Consider the following 12284-nt stretch of genomic DNA (forward strand, 5'->3'; position numbering starts at 1 on the left):
TTGTTGAATAAGTATGAAATGTCACCCCCAAAATAAAAGATGGAAAATGGGGTATGAAGTACTCACCTTCAAGTAGTAAGCTTGAAAGATGATAATTTGGAGATTTGTCGGAACGACGAGTTTAACGCACAATGCCTAAAAAGAAAAGAAGTCTTGAATTTAGAAAGGTTGTCTTGAAGGTCTTTAAACAAAATAAATGTTGAGAAATGTAAATAATTAAAGTTCAAGGTTTAAAATGTGACTATTTAAGAATTTATAATAATAACCCTTTAAAAATGTAAGTTTGCTCAAACCGGGTTAAAGTATCTAACCTTAATATTTACTCAACCTATGTTAAGTAATAAGGTGGGTAAAATGCAAGAATGCAAATCCCTTTGGAATAAAGATACTAAAACGGGTTTTTTTTATCGAGTGTTCGGGTTGTCGGTTCGGGTCTTGATAATTGGTCAAACCCAAAGTCAACTTTCCAAAATATTGAATGTTATGAGATAACTCAATAAAATTTAATAAGACTTAACCAAGTATGTAGTTCTATTGTTTTAGAACTAACAACGCACGTTAAGCGAGTGTTCGGTTTTGTCTGTCCAAACTTTGTTATGAGATCAAGTTGGATCCAACATTTCCAAGTACTTAAGAAAATATTTAAAAATCAATTTGTAACTATTTTTAAAGAAATATACAAGTCTTGATGGCTAAAAAAAAACACACTTGTGTGTCTTAAGCGAGCAAGAATCGGTTTGGTTCGGTTTCCATCTCACAACAAGTTCATAGATGGTTTCCACATGTCCAAACACTAAAGAACTTGTATAATAATGTACAAATAAAAAAATACCAAAAGTTAACAATAAAGTCTTTAAACAAAAAGTTCGGTTTTCGGTTCGGATCGTGTTTCGGGTTAAGACCGAGGTAAGATTCTACAAACCCATAACCATAGAATTTGTAAAAATGATTTTAGAAACTTAGATCTAACACTAAGTATGTTTAAACAAACAAAACTAGTAACAAAGTTCGGTTTACGGTTTAGAGCTATTTACGGTTAAACCGAAGCATAGACTTTTAAAAACCCATAACCATGGAACTTGTAAACATGACCAACAAACTAAAATACGCAAGATTAATATGTATGAACAAGTTATATAGATGTATATATATCAAGGACACGAAGTCCTCCATGAAGCCTTGCCTCATGGGGTCCGAAACCTCACCGACCGGAATCGGAGAAGTAACTACCAAAGGTAAACAATGGGTGTATATTATATATATGTTGCACAACCATAAACAAGTATTAATAAGGCTACATAAACTAATTAAGATGAAAGACCAAAATCCTTCAAGAACACTTAAGAAGATAACCTTGAATCTTTGATGTTTGAGAGAGTTTTTTTTTTTTTTGAGTTGTAGCAAGGGAAAATGAAGAGGAAAGGTGGTGTATATATAGGGTAATGTTGGTGGTCAAATATGGGTGTGAGACACAAGAGTTTTCATGCAAAATGGATCAAGACAAAAACACAAAACAACAAAATAAATAATAAATAAATAAAAATAAAAATAGGATGTTTTCAAGACCCAACAAGTGTGAAACAATATTGTAACATAAATCCATTATTTTGATTATAACATAAGCTTCGATTTACAAATCGGGTCGGTTTACATAATAAACAAATACAAAAACGAATACAAACAAGACCCGAAATTGACGAATGTCACACTTCACATATTATCGGTTAATGGTTAATTATTATGGTATTTGATTTTAATAATATTTTTTCTATGTTATTGTGATTAAGCGTCATTTAAAAAAAATAGCTTTCGTTATTCGTTAAGGTTATTGGCCTTTTTATTTCGGCTCGGCTAAGGTATTTAAATACTCGGAGACAGCCTTACTCTAGGTTTGGGTTTTCGAAAACGGGTTTTTTAATACCCATTTCGGTTTTTTTTTTTTTTTGTTCAGGCTTTTTATGCACTTCCACTTATACTTAGAGGTGGCAAATGTGACCCATTAGGGTTATTATGGTTTTAAGTAAAATGTTTAATATTCAGAATTTACAAATTGAAACGAGTCAAAATGGATCTAATATAAAGACCACCAAAACCTAAAACAATATAAACATGGCCCAAAAACCTAACCCACCCCCCCCCCCCCCCGGCCCCCGCATCTCTCAAAGATGAACCTGAAAACCTAACCCTTAAAACTACACTAAACCCAAAAATTGAATCCCCTAAAGCTAAACCAACATTTCTCAGGTTTTTTGAATGAACATGGAGAACGGATAAAACATTTTAGTTTTTTACCATTTTAGTTTTTGATATATATTTTGAGTTCTGATTTTTTTATTATCTATTTTGAACTTCTTTTATGTTTTTTTTTTATCTCAGGACCACTAATTCTTTTCATGTTTCTCATTTTTTTACCCTTTTTTTATATCTTGTACCCATTTTGACGCATTCCAATTTTTTCCTTCTTTTACTTTGACCCATTATACATTTTTTCCTTTTTTTTATTTGATTTATCTTAGTCGACGTGTTAGAGGACGATTCGTTTATTTTATCATCGTTTGTTCTTATTTTTGCTCACTTGCCTAAGAAATAAGGTGAGATTTATCATTCCCCTCTATTTTACTGCTTTTAAATATTTGGGGACATACGCGTACTAATAATTACTTTCATATTACGTACATACACAAACTAGCAAACGTATAATTGTGTGTATTCGATCAAATGTTATTTGTTACTTGCTTATGTGCTTACTTTATCGCATTCAGAGAGGTCCATCATATTCACATTATGGTATGATCATACGGCTGTCACAGTAGCCAACGCCCGCTCACATGGCAACGGTCAATTGACACATTAATTGCTCACGGTTTGATTGCTTATTACCGCATTTATTTCGTTTTGCTTATTTATTTATATATTATTGTATCATGAAAACTGGTGATATTCTCACTCAACTTAGTATTGACAAAATCTACTTTATTTCCTGCGCATATGCAGGTTTCCAGTTGAATGGAAGTTTAAGTTGAAGAACGCTTAGATGGACCTTAGGAAATAAATGAAGACTATCTATATTTTATTATGTTTGTAATTAGTTACCTGTTTTGGATTGTTTGTTATGTTTTGAAGGTTTGTGCACTTTAATTTGAAATGAAATAATTTAATAGATATTGTCATTTTTTATTTTATGATAGTATCTTTTGAGCTGTAAACAATTAGTTTGCGCCCCAGCATTTCCGTCATAGGCTGGGTTGTGACATTCTTCAACAATTATGGTAAGTAAATGCTGTAAAAGTAAAGGTAAACACAGCGATATAGCGAGGAAAAACCTTATATCCCGGTGAGGATCCTCGGAAATAAACTTCAGGAGGGGAAAAACTATCCTCTGCCTCAATTTATTAATAAGGAAAAATGGGTTACAACTCGAGAACTGATTGAGAGCAAATGCTAAGTACAATCGTCAGTATTATGAGTGCATAGAATTTGTGTCCTGGGTTGTTCTCAACAGCCTCATTATATAGAAACAAAAATAACTATAACTCCTAAAAACCCAGGAACCCTAGTCGCCATGACTGTTTGAAAACTTATTCTTTAGTCCGCGTGCACGTCAGCTAGTTCTCTGAGCTTTTAGGTAAGAATCAGTCATCTAGCCGTTGTAAGCCATTACAAGTTTGAGTAACCTGCAATATAATATAAATACAATATATAGTCGGGTTAGTTCAAGATCATTGAGCTAGCTAGGAACCCCAGCTGCCAGAATACTCGTCAGGATCACATTAGAGATAAAATAACCCCTGACAGTTATTAATTTGGACAAAATTGGCAAAACTCGTAAAACCTGAAGGGTCCACTTGCACAAAAGAAACCTTTTGAACGAAAATCACATAACTGATTAAAACTCGGAGACGATTTTAGCACTTTACTCTTATGTTTTTTTTTCTTTGTTTTCAATCATTTTCAAGTATCTTATTTATACATTTGTATTTTCATATTATAATATGTTAGTTATATAAATATTACATTATTATAATCAAATTAATAACTAGAGTGCTTTCAGATCTAGGGTTGGTATTTGAGGAAGATGAAAAAGGTATGAAAAAAGACTCATTTACCTAATGTGATTTGCATGTGACCCAGTTTAACAAAAAAAATGTTTAACTAAGTTATGGCCAAAGGACAACCATTTAACATGCATATAAAAAAGACAATAATGGCCCTAATTTTACAGTAAAAATTAATGGAATTATCAAATTGGACGACATTGGCAATGGCTGGGAAACCTTAATGGTTCAGATGCACAAAATAAACTTTTTGAACTAAAGTCACAAAAACTATCAAACCTTTGGGACGTTTTTGACACTTTACTCCAAGATTTAGGTAGCCTTTGGTATGTAGGAATGACATGAGGAATGGAATGATTCATTATATAGGAATGAAAAAAGTGGTGTTCGGTTTCTCAATGGAATGGAATCATCTATATGGAATCTCATTCCATCAAAACCATTCCTTCCCACCCCCTTCTTTTTTTTCATTTCATTCATCCTTCACCCTATTTTTTCAACACCACCACCAAAACCATCAGCACCACCACCAACTCTGTCGACACCACCGTCGCCGTCGCATCCGCCGCCACCACCACCAGCGTTACCACTGCTGCCAAAAACTTCGCCGTAACCACCGCAGTCATTGTCACTGCGCCTGCCTGACCCTCACCACCACTGTCGTTGCCTGACCACCACCACCGTACCATTGCCATCACTACCAATGCTACCATCGCTTAACCATTGCCTAACCGCCATCACCACCACCATCTCCACCGCTACCACTACCACCATTTTCGTCGCCATAGCTACCACCGCCGTCATTGTAGGTTTTTTTTTAAGTATTTTGAGATTAGAGTGTTTTTATTATTTTTATTTCATTCCTACAATTTATTTTGGATACCAAACATTATAGAGTGAAAATTCATTTTATTCTCATAAGTTAACCAAACAAGACAAAAAAATGGTACTGATCCATTTTGATTCCCTTGTCCGTTTCACTCATTCTCTCATTCCATTTAGTGTTTTGAAACCCGGACCAGGACCCGGCACTAATACCGGTCCGGGTCATGGTGTAATAGTCGTTTTCTAATGGGCCGGCCGGTTTGCACGGGCGGCAGTCGGACCAAAACCGGTGACGCAGCGGTCAGACCAGCAAGTTTGTTTTTTTTTGTTTTTTGTAAAATCAAAAGTATATATTATATTAGAAATATAGAATTATAACCCTAGTTCCCATTCCCTAATAAGATATACGCTGCTCCCACTTCCAAGCCGCGCCGCTGTAATCGGCCAGATTCAAGGCATTTCCGGCGATTCGTACAATATAATTGTGGTGAAGATGATCTTTGATGAAGATCTAGAAAAGATGTGTGATGAAGATGATGAGTGATGATTATTTAATGAAGATCTGACAAAGACTTAACAAAAGATGTATATGTGATGTACTGATGCTCTTTATATCAAACCCTAAATTATTATTGAAAGCTTTGTTTGACAGAGGACTGGAGGAGAGGCGGTGGCATAGAAGAGCAATATCAAAGTTTGCATATGACAAACCCTAAATAACCCATTTTCTTTATAAGTTACACTTTTTACCTTGGAGTCATGGTTTTATTAAAGTTAACCCTTAACTTACTCTAATGTGAGTTGTTATATTTTCTTGTCTTTTAAGTTTTATTTTTCGTAAAAAACTTGGTTAAGCATGTCTACTTCAAAAGGATTTTCACATATCAATGTTTTGAGACTAAGATTGTGATATATGCTTTGGATTTTTGGCTTGTGAAGTTTTATGAAAGTTAGTTATTATACACACACACACACATATATATATATATATATATATATATATATATGACATCATCCGGGTCAACATCGGTCCGCCCTCCCGGGTCAATCCGACCTTTGACCCGGTAAGGTGCCCGGGTCGACGTCCGGGCCGGGTCTGAAAACATTGATTCCATTCATCTTTCATTTCATTACCTCCAATCAACCATACCCTTAATTATAGAAATATTTATAAAGTTAAATAAGTGAAATTCGGGGAAATTCGAGAGGTATAAAAGGCATTTCAAGGACAGAGGCTCAATCAACGTACATATTTTCGTAATAACTTGTACTAAAAATATCCATCGTTATGCCTAGAATTGTCTTATTAATAGTAGATTGATTTATGTTACATACTTAATGTTATCTTGGTCGTAGCTTTAGTAATGAGACCATTTATAATATAAGTTTGATTTACTTGAAACACATTTTGACTGACTTGAAACAAATTGGGTAATAAATGAACTTTTTGTACGGGTCAAAGTTGAGTCGATCCAAAACATATTTTACCCAAAATTGTTTTGTATTTAGTTTGTTTAAGGCATTAATATAACTGCAAAACAGCTTTTTATTTTGTTGTTGTTGTTATTTGTCTGCATTTTCAGGCCATGTATCAACAACTAAGATTGTAACCATAATATTATTATTATTAGGATAATAACCCGTGTTACACACGGGTGGAAAACATATTAAGAAACAATATAAAATGTAAAAAAACATATTCAATCAACACAAATATTTGACATCAGTTGTTTACCAGCAGATATTACAAAAGATGTTAAACTATGTCTATAACATAAAAAGAAAATACTTTATAAATAAATAATTCAGTAAATAAAAAATAATATAACATAAAGGAACCATTATACCTGAAAAAAATAAAAAAAAACACATTAGTAACAAATTTTGTAATATTATTTAAAAATTAAGCTTACAAATACATACAATGTTTAAACTTACATTTTCACATGTGTAGAGTTTTTATTCAAAAACCTTTTGAAACGAAAAGTGTCGGGTTTAAAAACCATAACTTGCATTCGATTCTCCTGTCATGAAATAATAATAATAATAATAATAATAATAAGAAGAAGAAGAAGAAGAAGAAGAAGAATAAGAAGAAGAAGAAGAAGAAGAAGAAGAAACATGTTTAGATAATTTAAAAAAATCATACCTTTAAACCCTAAATAGATTAAAACATAAATCGATTAATAGGAATATATTAAATATCAAATCCATTAACAGTTAGTATAAAATCATGTAGTTAAACCCTAAATCCAATAACAGTGAATCAATTTGATGTTGTTCTTCACAAAAATCAATTAAACACTAAAATATAAATCATACCTGATAATTGCAAACGATGAACGTATTTGATGTTGTTTGGATTATGAACCCGAAAAATCATGAAGAGCCGATTATAGATGAGACGAAGAATCTGGCTACAAACGATGGGGAGCGTTATGATTTTTGAACGAAGCATGTGCCTTTTAAAGAAGAAACGATGAACAATTTGAACCTAGTAAATTTAATAAGTTTTTTAACTCTAACAATAATTAAAATAATTAATATCATAATTACATTAATAAGTTACAAAAATATAAAAGTCAATATCATTGATTAAAATTTTATTGTGAATATGTGAAAATTAGATTTATGGAAGGTTGATCGCCTATGTGGACAACCTAAGTGAAGGACATGTGGACAAAATTGTGTTGATTTAATATATTGGTTAGATTATTATTATTATTATTATTATATTATAGGAATCGCAGGAAAACATCACAGTTTGCATGAAACTATGCTGTTCTATGATCCCCTAAAATAATTATGATTCCAAGGACTTGCAAGGCTTCTCCGTGATGGCCAAGAAGTAGCCTGGAAATAATAAGACGAAAGTATACTTTGAAGTTTGAATGTTGCATGCTCTTGGGGAAGAGACACTCATGGGTACTATCTATGCACCGGCCAATCATATTCCGTTATTTTATTTCTATTTTTAAGTACCCACAAACTCAAGATAACTGGAAACACCTACCCACAAGTATCCTAAAACTTTTTTTTATTTTTTGTTAAAATTTAATAACAAATAAAACAGTTAAATGTAATTAAAATTAAAATTTCATTAAAATTAAAAATATTACATAATTGAAAACCGGAAAAATAAAATATGACGATCAAAACTAAAAAAATTAAAACACAAACATCTAAATTAGATGAACCTTTGGCCAATTATACTTTTCCGCAATTTCTAGTTTGCGGGTTATAGCGATTTCTTCACCTCGTCCTCTAGATGATCGTGTGGCCAAGTATATGTCTTCGTCCTCTAGATGAATATCCCGAGATCACCGTTTGAGAAATTTGCCATTGGGGGTTTGAGTGAACAGAAATGGTGAAGGCTGAGTGATAAAATGATGAAATGCTTGAGTGAATAAAAATTTTGAAATGTTAGTAGTATTTATATGTAATAAATTGAGTATTAATGGGTGTTTTAATTTCTTTAAAACTCTCAACAATCATATAAACGCACGTAAACCTTTGCCATAGATTGTAATTTGGCAAACTACCTACATAGTTAGGGGTGGGTTTCCCATGTAATAACTACCCATAAACCTTACCCACACTAGTGCCCTTTCCCCTCTTATATGATTGTCCTAATCTTACTAAAAGATTTAGCACGCCCATGTCACAGCACACGGGTTTAAAATTGGTTTACGTCACAAACGTTGAAAGCTTTAACATGAAAATTTGGTGACGGATTCAGTTTTGATTGAGTAAAGTCATATTGTTGGGTTTTAGAGTCTGTTATCGGATCTTAATCTATTTTTAAGATTTGTTTGTTAACAGGTTTCACTTATTTTGATTTCAAAAGTATAGTTGGTATTTTAGATGTCTTGTAATTTTAGTAATAAGTATAAACGTAATACAATTTTTTCACATACATTATGTATTTGTAGGCTAATTTTATTTGTATTTTTATTATCTGGATCATCTTGTATATTACACAGATTCTAAAGCTAATAAATAATAATTCACAACTAGTATTAACACCCCTCAAGTTGTGGCAGGGGTGTAAAACTGTGTATTTACACATCCACTCAACTCGAAAGCGTGAAGTTACCACCATCACTGCCTTCGGTTACCTTCCCCTAATCAACGGCGAGTAACTTTCATTAACCGTTAAGAAAACCAAACAAAAAGTAGACGTAAAAAAATGTTGAAGCACACACGCTCGTTGCGCCGTGTTAACACACAAAAATTAGACCGAAACATAATATATAGAAAGAAAAAAAATAACCAAGTCAACTTAACATCTACGCATTGCGACGTGACTATTAAACGGGAAAAATTGACATAAAAACGATGAACCACACACACGCGTTGCAGCGTGTTAACTCGTTAAATTTAGACCGAAATGGTAAACAAAAAAATGTAAAAGATGGAAAGTATATGAGACCAAAGTTGAAAATGAAAAAATGTTGTGGTTAGCTTAAAAAATATTTTTTTAACATATTTGTAAACTATGAAAAGTGTTGCTCTAAGTGTAAAACAAAAAGAAAAAAAAAGAAAATTAGATAAAATAAAGTACAAACTAAGAACTTATGAAATTGAAATTTATTGCAATTGTTGCAACTTTGAGCAAATTGCAAATGAATATATGATATATTTGTGTTTGCTCAACCCATCTAAAAGGCCAAGGCAAGCATCATCGCATAGAAGTAAATAACTAAATACCGTTAGTGTGGTTGTGTTTATGTGCTCATTTGGATATTTAATACCAGTGATGCCTTTGGGGATATTTGCCCAGCATTTGTTCAAACTCATCATAACATGTGGCAAAGCTTGAATGAAAACACAACTCAAACTTTCAGACAAAAACGGAAGGCTCAAATTTTTGGATGAAACAAATAAATTTACATTACATATAAATTTGTTCAGACGAAAACGAGTAAAAATTTACACTACTACGCAAAAAGGGAGGACGGGGCAGGTCCGGGGGAGGGGGGGGGGGTCCCCGGCCCTCACTTTCCTTCGCCCTTGTTTAGAAACTTCATTATCTTGAATTGTTTATTTTGTTTTGACAAGAAAACAAAAAAGAAGAAACTGGGTGAACATATTGTCAAACAAAACAAGTTTGATACGGATGCACTTACGCGGGAAACACCTAAGTTACTTTGGGATGGGTTTCAACTTTACTTGGGTATACCCGATTTTAGTCGGATAAACCCAACCTGCTTAACCCGAAACCTGAATATAGGACATGAAATCCAAAAGCATGTAATATATGAACTCGTGGGTGACAAAAAAAAGGGCCAGTTACACCCGTATTGTTATTTTATTTGGTGATGAACCCACCAAAACAAAATGGCCATTTTTTTGGATGGGCTCAAACTATTTTATAAAAGTTTATTAGAAATCAATTTATAAAGAAATAAATGATAAGACAAAATAGTTAATATTTAAGATTATAAATGGCTGAAAGAAATAATAAAAAAAAATGTAGATATAAGTACGGGAAATGAGATGCAAGAGATATTTAGAAAATAACAGATAATTTAGAAAATATGGATTTTTCAATTAAACAAGTATTTTTACACACTCGTTGCGGCAAAGCACGTTAAATGCATTATATGTTTGAAAGCTACCCTGTGTTGCGGCGGAAAGTTAGTAGGTATCGGCTCGATTCCTTGCAGAAAGTTTTATGGGCAAAGTTAAAAGTCTTAAGTTTCTAGAAGTGGTGTGATCAAAGTTTGAAAGTCTAAAAGTTTAATTATACAAGTGAAAGTTCTTTGTTTTTTTTTTTTGCCAAAGTGTAAAAGTGTTTTTTTTTTTTTTTTTGCCAGAGTTACAATGTTAAAAGTATTGTGATAAAAGTTGAAAAGAGAAGAGCTTCATTACCAAAGTTAGGGGCTTTAAATTAAACTGAAGACGTAAAATTAAAATTAGGAGGCCAAAAGGTAAATGGCAAAAATCCAAAGGAACAAATTTTAGAAGCAAATACATCTATCTATCTATAATATATATAAACGAAACCCCTAAAATCTTACGTGTCGTGATGTGGTCACTCCCTCTTTTTATAGAAGCCACCAGATTGCTTGATTTTTAAATGGAGGCCTCTCATTGATTTAACCCAAATTCATGGGTATGGTTCTTACTAAAACCAGATAGCTCTTAAACGAGTTATAACATCTCATTAAATTAAAAATTAATCTTACCAATTATTTGATATGAAAATCCTATAAAATAGAAATATACTAAAATTTAATATCCAATTTAAAATGAAAAAGATATTATTATAATTAATAAACAATTTTATAGTAAAAAACATAAGCGGGTCATGGGTCACCAAATCCAGATAGCTTTTAAACGGGTTATAACATATCATTTATATATGAAACGCTTTCATTATCAAACCCTAAGTATATTATTAACTTTCTTATAATAAAGAAAATTAAAATCCAAAAACAAAATATTAAAAAACAAAAAATATAAAACAACCATTCTCTCAAGCCATCAGATTGTTTTATTTGTAAATGAAGGCTTCTCACGCATTTGACCCGAACTCACGGGTAAAGGTCTCACCAAACCCAGATAGCTCTTAAACGGATTATAACATCTCATTATATTAAAAAATAATCTCATCAAATATTTGATATGAAAATCCTATAAAATAGGAATATACTAAAAATTAATATCCTATTTTATTTAAATAAAGATATTATTTATAATTAAAAAACAATTTTATTATAAATAAAATAAACGGGTAATGGGTATCACCAAGCCCAGATAGCTTTTAAACCGCATTATAACATATCATTTATTTGTGAAACCATTTCATCATAAAACCGCAAGTATATTAATTATTAACTTTCTTACAATAAATAAAATTAAAATCCAAATATACATATATAAATATTAAAAACGAATAATGTTAAACAACCCCCGTAATACGGGGGATAAAATCTAGTAATATATATAAATGAAACCCCTAAAATCCTACGTATCGTGATGTGGTCGCTCCTTCTTTTTATGGAAGCTACCAGATTGCTTGATTTTTAAATGGAGACCTCTCATTGATTTAACCCAAATTCATAGGTATGGGTCTTACCAAAACCAGATAGCTCTTAAACGGGTTATAACATCTCATTAAATTTAAAATTAATCTTACCAATTATTTGATATGAAAATTCTATAAAAGAGGATGTACTAAAATTTAATATCCAATTTAAAAAGAAATTTTTTTATAATTAATCAACAATTTTATAGTAAAAAACATAAGTGGGTCATGGGTCACCAAATCCAGATAGCTTTTAAACGGGTCATAACATATCATTTATATATGAAACCCTTTCATCATCAAACCCTAAGTATATTATTAACTTTCTTATAATAAAGAAAATTAAAATCCAAAAAATAAATATTAAAAAA

The sequence above is a fragment of the Bidens hawaiensis genome, unplaced genomic scaffold (genome assembly GCF_021521415.1).
Source record: "Bidens hawaiensis isolate Kalapana, Puna unplaced genomic scaffold, B.hawaiensis_p1.1 tig00042480_1, whole genome shotgun sequence".
Lineage (NCBI taxonomy): Eukaryota > Viridiplantae > Streptophyta > Magnoliopsida > Asterales > Asteraceae > Bidens > Bidens hawaiensis.